Below are 17,318 nucleotides of genomic sequence, written 5' to 3'. Positions count from 1 at the left end.
AACCAGTGAGTTCGCAAAAACCAATGAACCCGGGACGTCAGGAGGTCACTTCCTTTGGCCCTCAGGGTCCATGGCTCGCTATCCTGAGGAGGGCTGCGGAATTGGATTTTCGTCCATGTTACAGGGCCACTGATCAATCCAGGGTCTGTGTATGCTGACGCCAGCAAACTGGTATGTAGTTGTTAGGTGCCAGGTTGGTTCCAACTCATAGTGACTCCATGTACAAGAGAAGAGGTCCAGTTCTGCTCCAGCCTCACCATCACTGCTATGTTTGAATCATTGTTGCAGCTACTGAATCATTCCATCTCATTGAAGGTCTTTCTCTTTTTTACTGACCATCAACTTTACCAATTATGATGCCCTTTTCCAAGGACTGGTGACCAAAGTATGTAAGATGAAGTCTTGATATCTTTGTTTCTAAAGAGCATTCAGTTATACTTCTTTCAAGATAGATTTTTCACTCTTCTGGCAGTTTATAGTGTGTGTATTCAATATTCTTTACCAACACTATAATTCAAATGCATCAATTCATCTCTGATTTTCCTTATTCATTGTATAGCTTTCCCATGCATATGAGGCTATTTAAAAAATACCATGTCTTGGGTCAAGCACAGCATAGTTTTTAAAATGACACCTTTGCTCTTTGCCCCTTTAATGAAATCTTTTGCAGCAGGTTTATTCACTGCAATGTATTGTCTGATCTCTTGCCTGCTGCTTCTATGAGCATTTATTGTGGATCCAAATGAAATTAAATCCTTGACAAAATCAATCTTTTCTCTGTTTAATATGATATTGTTTTATGGTTCAGTTGTGAGGATTTTTGTTTTCTTTATATTGAGGTACAATCCATATTGAAGACTGTAGTCTTTAATCTTCATCATCAGTAAGTGCTACAAGCAAGGATATATCATCTGAATACTTTCAACAAGCAAAGATATATCATCTGCATACCACTGGTAGTTAATCCTTCAATCCTGGTGCTGCATTCTTCTTCATATAATCCAGCTCAGAAAACAGATTGAATAAAGGATGGTGAAATGATACAGTCTTTATGCAATTGGTATATATATACACACACACACACACACATGGACTCCTGGTGTGGTGCTGTAGGATCAGCACTGGACTGCAAACCACAAGGTCAGCAGTTCAGACCCACCAACTGCTCCTCAGAAACACTATACAGGGTCACTATGAGTCAACACTGACTCAACAACACTTAACAACAATAGATAGATAATAGATAGATAGATAGATAGACAGACAGACAGACAGACAGACAGACAGACAGATAGATAGATGGATAGATAAAATGGAGTCCTGGCTGGAGTGGTGCTGTAGTTTTGATAAGCACTGGAATGCTGACCTCAAAGTCAGCAATTCAAACCCACCAACCACTCCTTGGAAACCCTGTACAGGGGAGCTATGAGTCTCACCAACTTGGTGGCACTTGACAACAACAACCTCCTATAGTCCATTTGCCAGTAATTGTTTAAATCTATAAATAAACAGACTCTCCATCTGAAAATGCATCGTGGGACAAACGTATTGCATGTAAAAGCCACTCTAATTTTCTTTCACAAGCAGGGAGTCTCAATGTGAGGCAGTAGCCTAACTTCATGTGAGGGCAGGGAACCAGGAAACAAGCTGAATTATCCTGTCATCTGAGACTGTGAGAAGAGACACTGTGATATTTAGAAGAGCAGTTTCAATGAGAGGCTAAGAGCAGTGCAGATGTGCCTCAGGGGAAATGAAAAGGGCACTTTTAGACTCCCTGATTTGTGAATGTGAGTGCAAGCATGGAGAAGAGACAGCAAACGCCAAATAAAACCTTTCATTTTGTCAACAAAATTCTGCTTTGTAGATGATTATCACTTTAATGAAAAAAATCTGTCCTTTTTCCAACTATTCTCAGACAAATCTGCTCTCACAAGAAGTGGGCAGGATGATCTATAGGTCTTTCTCCTTTATACTTTCCATGTACTGTGAGGAAGGGGGGAAAAAAAAACCACAGACACCTTTCCCAATGTGTTTGTAGAGCATGTCATGAAGCTACAGAATGTTATAAAATGCTTACAGTGATAGAGGTGAATTTCTAGGATAATCACAAAAGTAATCCTACTTTGAACAATGTTTTTCTAAAGTTTGATTTTTAACAAGGTGTTGGCAATATAGCAAATGGAGCAATTTGATTATTATTTAGCAATCAGTCTTATTAATGCATTGGCAATCAATTATTTGTTTTGCTTTGAATTGGCTCACTTGTAACATTTTATTTGTCTATTTGAAATTCTTCATATAGTGTACATTTTCCTAAAAACACTATACTGAGAAGCATCCAAATCATTTTTACTTTGTAAGTACCTGTCTCAGAACATATTCAAAATCAGTTTGCCCACTACATAAATATTAATCATATAAAATTATGCAGTACAGACTCAATTTTGAACAGTACATTTAGTTGTTATACAAATTAAGAAATTTTAATTTATTACTTAAAATAAGATGCTGTATTTTGATTTTTGGTTTTTGTATTTTCTTAATTAGTGAGTATTGTGATCTAGTAAAAATTTTTAGATGGCTGTAACTGCAGGTTATTAACTATCTTTTTCAACTGAGAAGGACAAAAATGGAAATATTTTGGCTATCTACTGACAGGACCCTGGTGGTACAGTGGGTTAACGGAAAGGTTATTGGTTAGAACCTACCAGTTGCTTCACAGAAAAGATGAAGCAGTAAATTTACATAAAGATTTACAGACTTTAAAACCCTATGAAAAGAGCCAGGACATGAGTAGATATATGCACACTGATATTCGTCGCAGTACTATCCACAATGGCAAAAAGATGAAGACAGTCTAAATGCCCATCAGAGAATGAATGGATAAACAAACTTTAGTACATACACATAATGGAATACTGGGCAACGGTAGAAAAATGATGAATCTGTGAAATATCTCATAACATGGATGAAGCTGGAGGACATTATGTTGAGTGAAATTAGTCAGTCACAAAAGGAAAAATATTGTTTGAGATCATTACTGTAAAAAACCAAGAAAATGTTTTCATACTAAAAGAAACACTCTTTTATGGTTGCCAGGGGTGGGAGGAAAGAAGAGTAATTCACTGGCTAGAGGATAGACAAATAGTAACTTAGGTGACGGGAGGGCAATACACAAGAAGAATGATGAAGGTGGGTGAAGACACAGAGATATGAAAGGGGCTAAAGCAGATAGAGGTAAATAGTGATATATACACAACCTTGGATCAACAGTGTTCTGCCAGTAGATACACGGACAGAGACACAGGCTGAATGAGTATGGAAGGAATACTGGGAGTATACCTACAAATATAGGAGTTTGAAAGAGGATATTATACATGGATATTTAAACAGAACTGTGAAAGTAGTGGAGGAAACAATGGGCAAAATGATTAGATATTATCAAACATCTTAAGGCAATGAATTGCTGGGCCTGGGGGCTCAGGACCTTAGTGTCAGGGGACATCATGGCTAATTAGCATAGCATAGTCCACAAAAACAATTTTCTACCTATTACTTTGGTAAGTAACTTCTAAGGTCTTAAGAACTCATGAGCAGCCATCAAAGGTGCAGCTATTGGTCTCTCCATGTGCAGAAGAAAGAAGAGTGATGAAGATGCTTGGAATCAATTAGTCCAATGGAATCAGTTAGACTAATGGAGCATGTGAGCATAAGTCTGCATGCCTGTGAGACCAGAAGAACTAAATGGCACCAGGATATTACTACCAGCTGCTCTGAAAGGGATCACATTAGAAGGTCCCAGACAGAGTATGAGAAAATATAGAACAAAAATCATTTAAAAAGAAAAATGACTGGGCTTACTGGTCAGAAAGAGACTGGAGGAACCTGAGACTCTGGTCCTCGACCACCCTTCAGGTCTGGAAAGGAACTCACCCTCATGACCCAATGTTCAGTCAAACAATAGACAGTTATGTAGTGGGGACAACAGCACTATTAAGGTATGCTCTCCATGGAATACTCAATCATTCAAAATCAAAAGGACAACAGTTACCTTAGGACAAAGTTGAGAAGGGATGGAAAGGTGTGTAGAATGGAAATAGGAACCACAGGGAGAAAGTGGAAAACTGTTGTTACATGGAGGTGATTGCAATCATTGAGATGAAACAAAGTGTATGATTTGTTGAATGCAAAACTGATGATCTTGTCTGTAAACCTTCCCTCAACTCATAATAAAATATTTAAAAACAAAACAAAAAACCCTATGAAGCCATTCTACGTTGTTTTACAAGGTTACTATGAGTCCAAATCAACTCCATAGCAATGAGTGTTTATTAATTCAAGTTGTGCAACATGTGTACAGATATATATGCTTCCCATTACTCTTTGCTATAATTAGTATCTAAATATTTCATACATTCTTAATACCTTTTAAAATCAATCACAATAATAATAATTTTACCTAGTTTTATGATACTGTGTTTAAATTTTTGTATAATTTCTATATTACAAACAGTAAGTTAATTAGCTTTGCAAGGGATTTTACAATAAGGAATGATTTCCCAAATGTTCATTGTTTGCAGTATTCATCAGTAATCCCTACTGTCCCTATCTGATTCTTTCCCCAGTGTCTGTATAATAAACGTCATTATTATTACTCAACTTTATTTTAAGTCCATTAAAATCAAGCAACCAAATTAAAAAAAAAAAAAAAAATCTTCCCAATAATCATATCTGTCATGTGGAAGTTTTGTTTAATTATGAATATCAACCTCATTACTCTACCTTTTTATTCTTCTCTAGAGTGACCACATCTGGTGAAAGAGGTGGAAAAATGTAGTTATTGAATCCAATCAAGTGTTTATGTCTCTCAAATTATCAACAAAATTCTGTCAAGAAAAGATTCCACTTGGTCGAGCAGACATATGGATATCCAAGGAGCCACATGAAGGTAAAAATTCTGTGCTGTATTTTAATGCTTTACATGCAGACAAATGCTTTGTACATTTTCTTGAGAACATTTTATTTTTAAAAGAAACAAAGATAGGTTTGTGAATGTAGGTGATGATATTTGATAAAGATAGAAACATCCTCTAATTTTAATAAGCAAATTCAATATAAAGTCAAAGTTTAGAATCTGTTGCTAAGAATAGACTCATGTGGTCTTCTATAAGGAGCTTCATGACTGTGAATGGGAATAGACTTGATGGCAGTGGGATTGTTGGTGGGGAGATGGTGCACTGATAATTAAAAAGTTTGTGGTTCAAACCCACTAGCTATTCCTTGGGAGAAATGACCTGGCAATCTGCTCCTTGAAAGATTGTCGTTGTTGTTAAGTGCTGTCAAGTTGGTTCCCACCCATAGGGAGCATGGATAGGGCTTCTGAGGAGAAGATGATGAGCTTGAACCACTGACCTTGCAGTTGAAATGGCTTTGCAATCTGGCGCATTAACCCACAGTGCCACACCAGGACTCCTCCCTTAAAGATTGTTGTTGTTGTTGTTAAGTGCCGTCGAGTCGATTCCGACCCATACGACCCTGTATAGGGTTTCTCAGGAGTAGCTGGTGAGTTTGAACCACCAAGCTTGCAGTTCAAACAGTTTGGCACATTAACCCACAGCGTCACACCAGCCTAAAAAACATTAAGGGGGGGTTCTACTCTGTCCTATGAGTCAGAATCAACTCAACAACACACATCAGGTCTTCTATTATTCAATTATGACATTACCCCAAAATAACTTGAAACCCATAGTAATAGGTCTTGTTCACCCTTCAGCAATGGCTGAGAAGCTTTTGTGCAAAGCTCTTTTATAATCCAATTCTATTTCCATTATTAATTCTATTTAAGGGGCATTTTATCTTTAAGGAAAATTAGGGCTCATTGACATTTCCCAAGGCTCTCATAGGTTGTTGTCAATTACTGTTGATAAACCTCCCTCAGTGTCACTGTAGATCTTGAGAGCCATGCTCTTTGCAAAACTTTAGGTTATGGCTAAATGTCTTAATCAGATAGAAGTAGAATCTTGCATACATTATGGCAATGAAATTGCAATTTAAACATATGCCATTACCTTAAATAATCTTTTTTTTTTTTTTCTCTCTAATTGGAAAAAAAAAGTCAGATTTTTTATCTATCCTTTCTGGTCTATGAAATATACATATTTAAATATAGAACATATTTTTATATGATGCCGATGTAAAAAAAATACTTAATGTAAAGATTTCCCCTGCCATCAGAATGAAGATGCAATCTCTTAAATTTCTTGAAACTGAGTATTTTAAAGGTTATCAGTTTTTGTAGTTTCCTTAGGTAGAACACCAACCATGGTATGGAATGTTCCACATAGCCTTTTTCATTCAAAGTAATCTTCTCTGGAATGCAGGAGTTCATTGTTCTTAATAAGAGACTGGAAGATACTATACAAAGATTTAGAGAATTATCCAATAGCATAGTTGATATTAACAATGTAGAGAGGCTTCAGTTTGTTGGAATATATGCTTAATTGCACCTGTGTGTTAGCTTTGATATTTTATAACAAACTACCTTTCATTCTTTGGAAGGACCTTTGGTGGCCCAGTAAATAAGTGCTCAGCTGTTAACCTAATGGTGAAGAGTTCAAACCCACCAACTGCTCTGTAGAAAAAACAGTGGCAATCAGCTTCCATAGAGATATACAGCCTTAGAAACCCTATGGGGAAGTTCTGTTCTGTCCTGTAGGTTTGCTATGAGAGTTCCTGTATGACACAAATAGTTAAGCATTTGACTACTACCAGAAAGTATGTTTCAGACACAACCAGATGAGCCACAGAGGGCAGTTCAGGTGATCTGCTTCTAAAAGAGCAAAGCCTTAAAAACCATATGGATCAGTTCTGCCCTGTACACGTAGAGTCCAATTCAACTGGATGACAAATAACAACATCAATCATACCAGCACTAGCCAAATATTAATTCTGCTTCAGAGATGAAGTAAACTGAAATCAAAGAGGTTAAGTGATTAGCCTTGTTGTTGTTGTTAAATGCGCTCAAGTCGCTTCTGACTCACAGCAAACCTATAAAGGGTTTTCTAGGAGTGGCTGTTGAGTTTGAATTGCGGACTTTGCAATTCAAACCAATCTTGCAGTCCAATGCTTATCCTACAGTGCCACACCAGGACTCTAAGTGATTAGCCTGAGATGAAATAATAAGTAACCAAGACCACATCTGAACTGAGACTCTGTTGTTGTTGTTAAATGCCATCGAGTCAGTTCCGACCCATAGCGACTCTGTACAGGGTTTCCGAGGGTGTAAATCTTTACGGGAGTAGAAAGCCTTATCTTTCTCCCGCGGAGCGGCTGGTAGTTTCGAACCGCTGACCTTAAGGTTCACAGCCCGATTCGTAACCACTACGCTACAGGCATGGAAAAAAGGCCTGCTTTACAACATGATGGAAAGCCCTGTCTTTTTGTAATCTAGATTTAAAACAAATCCCTGATTTCAAGTAGCCTTTAAGTTTCAGTACTTGTTGTTGTTGTTAAGTACCGTGGAGTCAGTTCCGACTCATAGTGACCCTGCACAGGGTTTCTGAGGCTGTAAATCTTTACGGGAGCAGAAGGCCTCATCTTTCTCCCGTGGAACCGCTGGTAGTTTCGAACTGCTGACCTTGAGGTTAGCAGCCCGATTCGTAGCTCCTTTTACGTTTCAGTAGTTAGTGCAAGTAAATTTCCTAGCCTAATAAAAATATTTAATAGTTAACACCATTGTTCTTGTTGTTATGTATGAGTCGGTTCCAAATCATGCCCAGCCTGTATGGGATGTTCAAGGAGTAGCTCATGGCTTTGAGCCACCAACTTTGTGCTTAGCAGTCTAGTGCTTATCCTACAGCACCACACCAAGACTCTCAAGTTAACACTAGAGTACAATATAGTAATAAGAAAAAGCACACACTCAAACAATGCTTTGTTCATCACTATAGTTAACACTATCGTTGTTAAGTGCTGTCCAATTGATTCCAACAATGTCTGAGGAGCAGCTGGTGAGTTTGAACTGCCAAGCTTGCAATTAAAATGACCTTGCGGGCCAGTGTTTACCCTAAAGTGCCACACCAAGACTCCTACTGTCACTAGCACCAAGGAATAAATGTGTGCTTTATCGTTTATTCATCAGTTTCTCATTCTTTCAACAATGCTTGGCAGTTATTTTGTGCCAGCCACTCTTCAAGTGTCTGAAGGTATAAAATGAATGAGACACAGTAATGGCCCTCAAAGAGTTAAAAAATTGAATTAAACACAAGGCATGGTAAGGACCTTGAGACAAGTTAGATTGTAATTCTTTATTGCAGTGCAAAATTTGTATTATTCCCTGTTACATTCAAAGTTGAGCATATTCCTTGGTCTATATTAGGTGCTTAGTAACTACTTACTGAATCAGCAGAGGTCTGCATAAAATGATTTCGAAGTGCAGCCTCTGCTCAAGGACAAAGTTCAGACAGGTTAGGAAAAAAGGAGGAATGGAAACAGTAATTACAAGGAGGAAGGGATGTTACATTGTGAGGATTGCAATCAATGACATGAAACAAAACGTGCTTGAATTGTTGAATGAGTAACTGATTTGCTCTGTAAACCTTCACCTAATTCACACTAAAATGTGTTTTAAAACAGAGGATTTGAGTACAGAAGAAATCTTGGCTATGTTTAGAGAGGTCAAAGATGCCTTTCTAAAATTGTATCATGAAAGATTAGTTAATCTGGGAAAGACTAATAAAATAGGGGGGAAATTTACATATTCCAAGATATTAAGGCACAATTGAGGCATTCAAGTCATCTGGTATGTTTAGTTTCACACTAAAACCAAGGGCTTACCCTCTTCTATGAGTTTGGGTTATGGTGTTGGAGGAGGATATTGAAGGTACCATGGGCTTCCAAAAGAACCAACAGATCTGTGTTGGAAGAAGTGCAGCCAGAGTGCTCCTTGGAGACCAGGATGGCCAGACTTCGTCTCTCATACTTTGGACATATCAGGAGGGTCCAGTCACTAGGGAAGGATATCATGTTTGGTAAGGTTGAGGGTCAGAGAAAAAAAGGAAGACCCCCAGCAAAATGGATTGGCAAAGTGTCAGCATCAATGGGCTCAAGAGTGGCAACAGTTGTGAGGTTAGCCCAGAACGGGGCAGTGTTTCTTTCTGTTATGCATAGGGTTGCTGTGAGTTGGTACTAGCCCGATGGCACCTAACAACAACAACAACCCTCTTCTTAGCATATGTGTACTATTATTTTATCTGTGGTCCAAAGGAAGCATTATGTTATATTATTCTATTTCATTGCAGTCCAGTAGAGCATATAACTAACAGAATGACCCACTGAAAGACTTTATATAAGCCATCTGCCACGGATTCAGTTCTGACTCATGGTGATACTACAGGACAAGGGAAAACTGCCCCAGAGAGCTTACAAAACTGTAAATCTCTACAAAAGCTGATTGCCAGATTTTTTTTCCCTTGGAGCAACTGATGGGTTTCAACCATCAACCTTTCCATTAGCAGTTGACACCAGGACTCATTGTATAAATTCTTTAAATCCAAGAAATTCACTACAAACATCCGTTATTCATCTGCCAGCAACCTTTTCCACTCAACTGTCTAAAAGCCAAGCCAGTTGCTATTGTGTTGATTCCAACTCATGGCCATGTATTTCATCTTTCAAAGGAGATGGACATGCTTTTCTTCTGAAGTGCCTTTGGATGGGTCCAAAAGGTCAACCTTTTGGTTAGTAGTCTAGAGTTTAATTGTATGCAATATATAGGGACTCCTATCCTCAATGCACAACATTATTATATTCAACTGACTGAATTTTAGTTTCTAGTGCACATTGTTTCAAATGTATTATCTCCAAGATTGCTCTTCTATGTCCAATTTTTAAGTTACTGCTCAAATTCAGAAATATGTGGGCCTTTAGTACCAACTACCATTCCTAAACAGCAGCTGTTGCATACAACTCTAAATCCTACTGACTTCAACAACTCTTAGTTCTTCTTTATCTTTTGGTTCTTGAAACCGCCATGTATAATATTTTCTGGCTTCTATAGCAACTAGCTTCCTGTAGCATCTCCACTTAAGAAGGACTTTTTGGCCTGCTCTTATGGGAGAAATAAAAGTGCCATCAAACAAGATTTAGATTTAGGGCATTTTTTTGTCCTAGTGTGTCCCAATTAGCCACAGTGATTGCTGAGCCATGAACACCTGTGGTGTCTCTGCAGCTGGCACTCTAGGAAATCCAATTTCCTCTGAACTAAAGCCCAAAGAGAAAATCACACTCTGCATTCAATTTCCATGCTAAAGACTTTACTTAAAATAAAATCAATAACTGTTTCCCAAAAAGCTTCATGAATTGTGTTATGAATGGCAACTATGTAAAAAGAAAAAAAAGTGTATCTTGTGTCCAGGAGGAAGAATCTTCTGAAATAGGTCCAACTTTATAAATTTATGTTCATTAAACTCTTTGAAAAGAGTTCAGTCTAAAACAGCTAGCAAATGCTGTTTTAGATGTGAATCCTGTCATTGCAAATATTCGTTTGTATGCCTTTGGGAATACCCCTTCTAAGTTTCTGTTTATTTTTCTATAAAACAGGCTAAATGGGCTACAGAAAGGTCAATTGACATGGATTACATGATACTAAAGTAATAAATTGGAATCCTGATGTGGTGCTGTAGGATAAGCACTTTACTAGTAACCACAAGGTTCATGGTTCAAACCCACCAGCTGCGACTCAGAAACCCTATACAAGGTTGCTGTGAGTCAGAACTGACTCCAAAGCACTTAACAACAGCAACAAAGTAATAAATTAATATAAACTAGAGATTGTTATAATAATAGCTAAGTAGTTTTGAATATAAACTGTGTACCAACCTTAATCTAAAAGTATAGCTCAACGTAATTTATTTATTCCTTAAAGAAAGTGACATTGGTCCTATTCTTATCCACTATTTACATTGAAGGAAACTAATGCAAAAAGATGTAAAATTATTTATCAAACATTATATAGTTAATAAATGACACAGGTGGAATTGAAACTTAAATAGACATTTGAACATCTGAGCCAATGCTTAGCTAATGTAAATTGAAACCTGTGTGTGTGTGTGTGTGTGTGTGTATATATACACACACACACACACACACACACACATATGTATGTTATTGTTGTTAAGTGCCGTGGAGTTGTTTCCAATTCATAGTGACCCTGTGCAGGGTTTCCGAGGCTGTACATTTTTACGGGAGCAGAAAGCCTCATTTTTCTCCCACAGAACAGCTGGTAGTTTTGAACTGATGACCTTGTGGTTCACAGCCTGATTTGTAACCACTACACTACCATAGCTCCTTACATATATTTATACATGTATATAATTTGTGTGTACACATGTATAGTGCATGTATATCTACACAAACATAATTATAATTTTTTTTAAGTTTTCTGCCAAATCAAATTACTTTGCTTAATGGTGCAATACTAATGATGCAACTTTGGAATTCATCACCTCATACACCCTTTTCCAGAAAACAATCAATTACTTTTAAGGCATAGTTATCAAGATCATTCCTTACTCATGAAAGAATAGTTTTCCATTGTTTTCAGAGTGATTCATTTGTATACCTTAAATACTAATTCTTAGAATGTTTATAACTCTCCATTATAGCATTTATTGGAACATGACCTTGTAAAATATTATGGATATTAAAAACATAAATAAAATGTTTAGAATTTATTTTTTCTGAATTCAGTTTAAAAATTAGTAGATACATTTTTTAAAAAATTAGTAGCTATTTATGTTTTTTAATGACTTGGTATTATCAATGTTATGGACCATGAATCTTTTGGAAAATAGGATAGGAAATTGCTGATTACTGGCTCTTCTAACCTAGAGTGTGGTAGAAACTGCAAATCATAGAATTTATTTCCTCCCAGTTGAGAACAATCACATTAAGTCAGTGGGAGTTTTGATTGAAGCACATTTGAAAAAGTGAAAAAGGTCATTTGGGACTGTGATCACTTTGGGGGAGTGAGGTAGATCTAGGTGGAAGTCATATATTATAAAGTCTTAAATACAGAGTGTGGTGATTCTGTAGCATTAGCACTGGACTGTGAAACACAAGGTCTCTGGTTCATGCCCACCCGCCACTCCACAGAGAAAGATGAGGTTCTCTGTTTCGCAAAGATGTACAGCCTTATACAACAGGGGTTGGGAACATCTGGTCTGCAGGCCACATAAGGCCCTTGAAGTCATTTGGTGTGGCCCTGCCAAGGCAACCATAGCTCCAGCCATCACACTGTTGTTGTCATTGTTAAGTGCCATGGAGTTTCCAAGGACTAGAAAGTGGGTTTGAACTGCTGACCTTGTGGTTTTCAGTCCAGTGCTGATCCTACAGCGCCACACCAGAAGTCCAGTCGTCATGTTAGTTGTGAGTTAATTGGATGTTTGACCAAATATATCAGGCTAATTTTTAAGTTTATAATTTTATATGACCCAGGAATGATGTTATAAATTTTGGAAGAAAAAATTGTCCCCATCCCTGCAATAAAGGATCACTATGAGTCTGAACTAACTTGACTGCACTTAACAATAACAACAACATAGACAACAAGAGGACACTTGAAGGGATAGAAGTCAAAAGGTTAACCGAAAGCAAGCTTCTCTTTGTTTGGCTGAGGGTCCTACTTGCAATGGTGGAAGTCATTTGCATGAACCACCTTTGGTTCATGGTGACGTTATGATCTTAGGAGGTCCCCAGCCGTGGTAAATGCTTTCTGATTCCATGGACGATTGAGAACAATTTGGATTTTCCACATGTTAATTTCACAATTTGAATGCCCTTTAGTCTCATAATCCCTTGTGGTAAAACTAAGGAATCTTTCAAATGTGAAGTTATTAACATTTTTGTGGAAGTTCCATTCAACTTTGGATAAATCTCCAGAATCTGTATCAATTCCTGGCCTTACCAGAATTGTTATATAAGTTTTGGGAGAAAAAACAAAAAAACAAAACTAGAAGATAATACAGTGTGCCTAAGTAATCCTTGAGGTTACTGATACCAGTTGTTTTGAATATCAGAGCGTGTATCATAAATTTATCTAAAAGCAAACCAACAAGCAAACAAACATTTATTGAGAGAGTGCTGAATGTAAGGCATTGGTGCTGTAGTCTCTACTATCAAACAGCTTACAGCCTCAGGCCTGACACACTGCAGTGTTCTGTGGATAGCACTATGCCACACAAATGGGACAGTTATATATGCCCTGTAGAGAGTTCACCTGCTTAAAATCTGTTACTGGTAAGGAAACTGTGTCTTTTAGCCTTAGCTGGGAGAGGATTTTGTTGCTGTAGTTTAAGCTTAATAATTTGTTTACTGTTTTCATATTTCCTCCCTAATAATAGTTTACATCTTTTTCTTGGATCTTAATTTTGTTTGGCAAAAAGACTGTGCACCATCTAATTTCTAAAGATCCAGTTATTACTATGTTTGGGGATGCACGATCTTCTCTAGTAACATTTTCCATTTAAGCTTTTTTTTTTTTTTTAAATCTTTGCTAATGTCAACAGTTCCTTCTATATATAGGTAGCTAGTTGAATTTCTGTTATCTTAAAGCAGTGTGTTGAACTTTTAGTTTTCCATCCAGACAATGGAATGATGTAACTTGGTTCAATATGCTCAGGTTTATAAAATCTCTGTCACAAGAATACTAATGTTGACTTACACAGTCTCTTTCTCCACACTCAAAGGAAATTTTTTATGTATTCACACTCCAAAGGTTTAGTCTATAGAGGTAAAATTTGGGGAAAGGAGGGAAAACTTTTATCTTCAGATGTCTCATTTGTTTTTTTAGCCTTATGGACATATTCTTATTTTACCAAGAAAAAAATCACTTTGACAATTACCTTATAGGTTATTTTCATGAAAAATTTAAATTCAATGTAAACTGTGCTGGTGGAAATTGACACACATTTGCCAAAGCATAATGAATAACATATTTAGGACCAGAAAGGGTATTCAGTGTAAAAGTAGATAGACTTCTGGTTTATTGGTGGAATAGACAGAGGAACATACAGAGTCTTATCAGTAAAAGCACAGAAAATTAGGCTAAATGAATTGGTGGGACAATCCCAGAACTCTGAATCTCATGCAAAGTAAGAGGCCAATGTTTCAGGGACTTACTGTTTGGGAGATCTGAAGTGGTGGTAATAAAGAGAGTGACTTCTGATTCCGGACAGCCAGCAGGCTGCAACCTTTAGGGAAGACAGAGGGTGGGGACAGCAACAAGTCTGCTCCCAGTGCAGAAACCACCCAGCAATTTATGGAAATAGAGGTGTGAAGGTCTGTTTGGTTTTTTTTTCCCTTGATTTTTCTTTCCTTCAACCACTTTTGTTGCTCTCCCTGGTCATGCCCTCTCCGTTCGTTCTGGGTATCTCCATTAGGGCAGGAGCACACCACCAGAGAAATTCCAGTGTTGCACCCACAAGATTTGTAACATGTAAAACTATTAACATGGCTATTCTGATTTGCCCAGGGGAAAGATTTGTTCAGGACCCTTGCCCAAGGTGGAAATGGGAAATATCCAGAAGTTTCATTCAGCTTTGGAGACTAATCCTTGGTGGGTTCTTATGATGTTTGACTTTGGGAATTAGTCCTGATTTTGGCCCTCCTCCTACTTTTGTCAGAGTTTCTGTTTATGCCTCACCTAACAGCAGATAACAACTCTGACCATACAGCCAAGACACATTTGCACCCTGTAAAATCCCAACAAAAAAGACATGAGCCAATACTAGCTGCTATATATCAGAACAGAGTTTTCAGCCAACACCTGTTAAAATCACTCTAAAGGGAGTCACAAAAACAGTGAACAGAGAAGACAATTTGGAGTGTTCTTAAGAATACACTATTATACATTCATCTAATTAACACAAATACATCAGTACCGCAATGCCTAAAAAGCAGCCAAAAATTTCTGCTCATATGCAGATGCAAGACAGAGTAGCTCAGACAAATGACCAAGAGGAAGAGCTAGGATTGGTATTAGAAGGTGAAGAGACTATGGAATTGGCTGAGGGGTGTACATTTAGATATTGAGAATGTCACATATGTCAGTGATATTGACATATCAATATGTCAATATTGCAAATGATATAGAGGTGCATCCAAATGTTCCAGAGAATGATATTTAGAATGATATTGAGATGCATCAATATCTCAATAGGAGATGTTGAGATGAATATCTCAATTCTGAATATCTCAATTCACCTCAATATCATTTTTGAGATGATAGAATGATATTGAGGTGCATCCAAATGTTCCACAGAAAGACTGAAGAAAATAAGGAAGTAGTCAGAAAAGCATTGCAGGAACAGACAACAAAAATCAAAATAGCATTTGAATCAACAAAAAATCTGAAGAAAGAGGTCCAGATGATTAATGCCAAAATATCAGAAATGGACAGCACACTGAAAGGGCAAAGGAGTAGAAACAAAAAGATAGATGGAAGCCAGAACCAACGAACTGGAAGACAAATCTCTCAATAATGCTAAGATAGAAGAACAAACAAAAAATCTGAAGAAAGCCTAAGATTCATGTGGGACAACATGAAGAATAATAACTTGAGGCTAATTAATATTCCAGAACAGGAAGACACATAAAAAACTACAGAATAAATAGTCAAAGAGCTTCTGGAAGAGAATTTCCCTAACATCCTGAAGGGTGAGAAGATACGCTTCCAAGAGCTGAATGAACCCCAGGAAGGATAGACTCCAAAAGAAAATCACCAATGCATATCATAATCAAACTTTCCAAAACCAAGGACAAAGAGAGAATCCTGAAAGCAGCTAGGAAAAAAATTACATACAAAGAAAACCAAATAAGATTAAGTTCTAATTACTCAGCAAAAATTATGCAGACAAGAAGACAAAGGGAGACATATATAAAACTCTGAAAGAAAAAAACTGCCAACCAAGAATCATACATCCAGCAAAGCTGTCAATCAAATATGACTACAAAATCCAAACATTCCAGGATAAACAGAAATTAAGGAATTTTGTAAACATAAAACCAGTGCTCAAAACATACTAAACGGGGTTCTTTTGACTGAGAACCAACAACCAGAGACTGACATATGTGACAATACCACCCAGACCTCAGCCCAGAGATGGAAGTGTCCAGGACAGAACAAAACTACATAATTGGAATTAGGGATTTGAGGAGGTCAGTCCATGAACAGGACAGCCACAAAGCAAAATAAAGGAAAAGTATAATAACAGAGACCCAGGTGGTAGAGAGGTCAGGTAGATCGCAGAATAAAACAATCTGTCATAAAAAGAACTTAGTAAAATATAGGGTAACCTCAAGGAAAATAGATTCATTTCCACATCAAATCAAGAAAAAAAATATTCAAAAATAGTATGGAATCATTAACACTCTGAACAAATTGACAAGAAAAAAAACAAAAAAACCAAAAAAGTGAAGTCAGCATAGGATGGCATATGGATCAAAGAAACCAGAAGTACCACAAAAAAACAAACAACATAATGTCAGCAATTAATCCATACCTACTGATAATGGGAACACTGAATGGTTTAAAATTAAGAAAGGTGTGTGACAGGGTTGTATTCCTTCACCATACTTATTCAACCTATATGCTGAGCAAATTATCCGAGAACCTGGGTTATAAGAAGAAAAATATGGCATCAGGATTGGAGGAAGATTCATTAATAACCTGTGATATGCAAATGATACAACCTTGCTTGCTGAAAGTGAAGAGGACTTAAAATATTTACTGATGAAGATCAAAGAGCACAGAGATGGATTGCATCTCAATGTAAAGAAAACAAAAATCCTCACCACTGGACCAATAAACAACATTCTTATCAACGGAGAAAATATTGAAGTTGTCAAGGACTTCACTATTCTTGGATCAACTGTCAACACTCATGGAAGTAGTAGTCAAGAAATCAAATGACGTAGTGCATTAAGCAAATCTGCCACACAAGACCTTTTTAAAGTGTTTAAGAGCAAAGATGTCAGCTTGAAAGCTAAGGTGCACCTGACCCAAGCCATGGTATTTTCAATAATCTCATATGTATGCAAAAGCTGGACAGTGAATAAGGAAGACGGTAGAAGAATTGATGCTTTTGAATTACTGTGTTGGAGGAGAATATTGAAAGTGCCATGGGCTGCCAAAAGAACCAACAGATCTGTGGTGGAAGAAGTGCAGCCAGAGTACTCCTTGGAGTCTAGAATGGCCAAACTTCATCTCTCATACTTCAGACATATTGTCAGGAGGGACCAGTCACTGGAGAAGGATATCA

General features: G+C 37.3%; 1 protein-coding gene across 2 annotated transcripts in view; it reads left to right on the top strand.

The window, feature by feature from the left end:
• Positions 1 to 4,800: 4,800 nt before the first annotated feature.
• The window catches only part of MYT1L (myelin transcription factor 1-like), a 399,784-nt gene continuing 387,266 nt past the window's right edge, over positions 4,801 to 17,318 (top strand). For both annotated transcript variants that reach the window (XM_006863966.1, XM_006863964.1), the window contains exon 1: positions 4,801 to 4,948. The gene's annotated coding sequence lies outside the window, so the exon portion shown is untranslated. The remainder of the gene's footprint in view (positions 4,949 to 17,318) is intronic.

This window comes from Chrysochloris asiatica, unplaced genomic scaffold (assembly GCF_000296735.1).
Source record: "Chrysochloris asiatica unplaced genomic scaffold, ChrAsi1.0 scaffold00058, whole genome shotgun sequence".
NCBI classification, from domain to species: domain Eukaryota; kingdom Metazoa; phylum Chordata; class Mammalia; order Afrosoricida; family Chrysochloridae; genus Chrysochloris; species Chrysochloris asiatica.
This window is presented reverse-complemented; position numbering and strand designations above follow the sequence as displayed.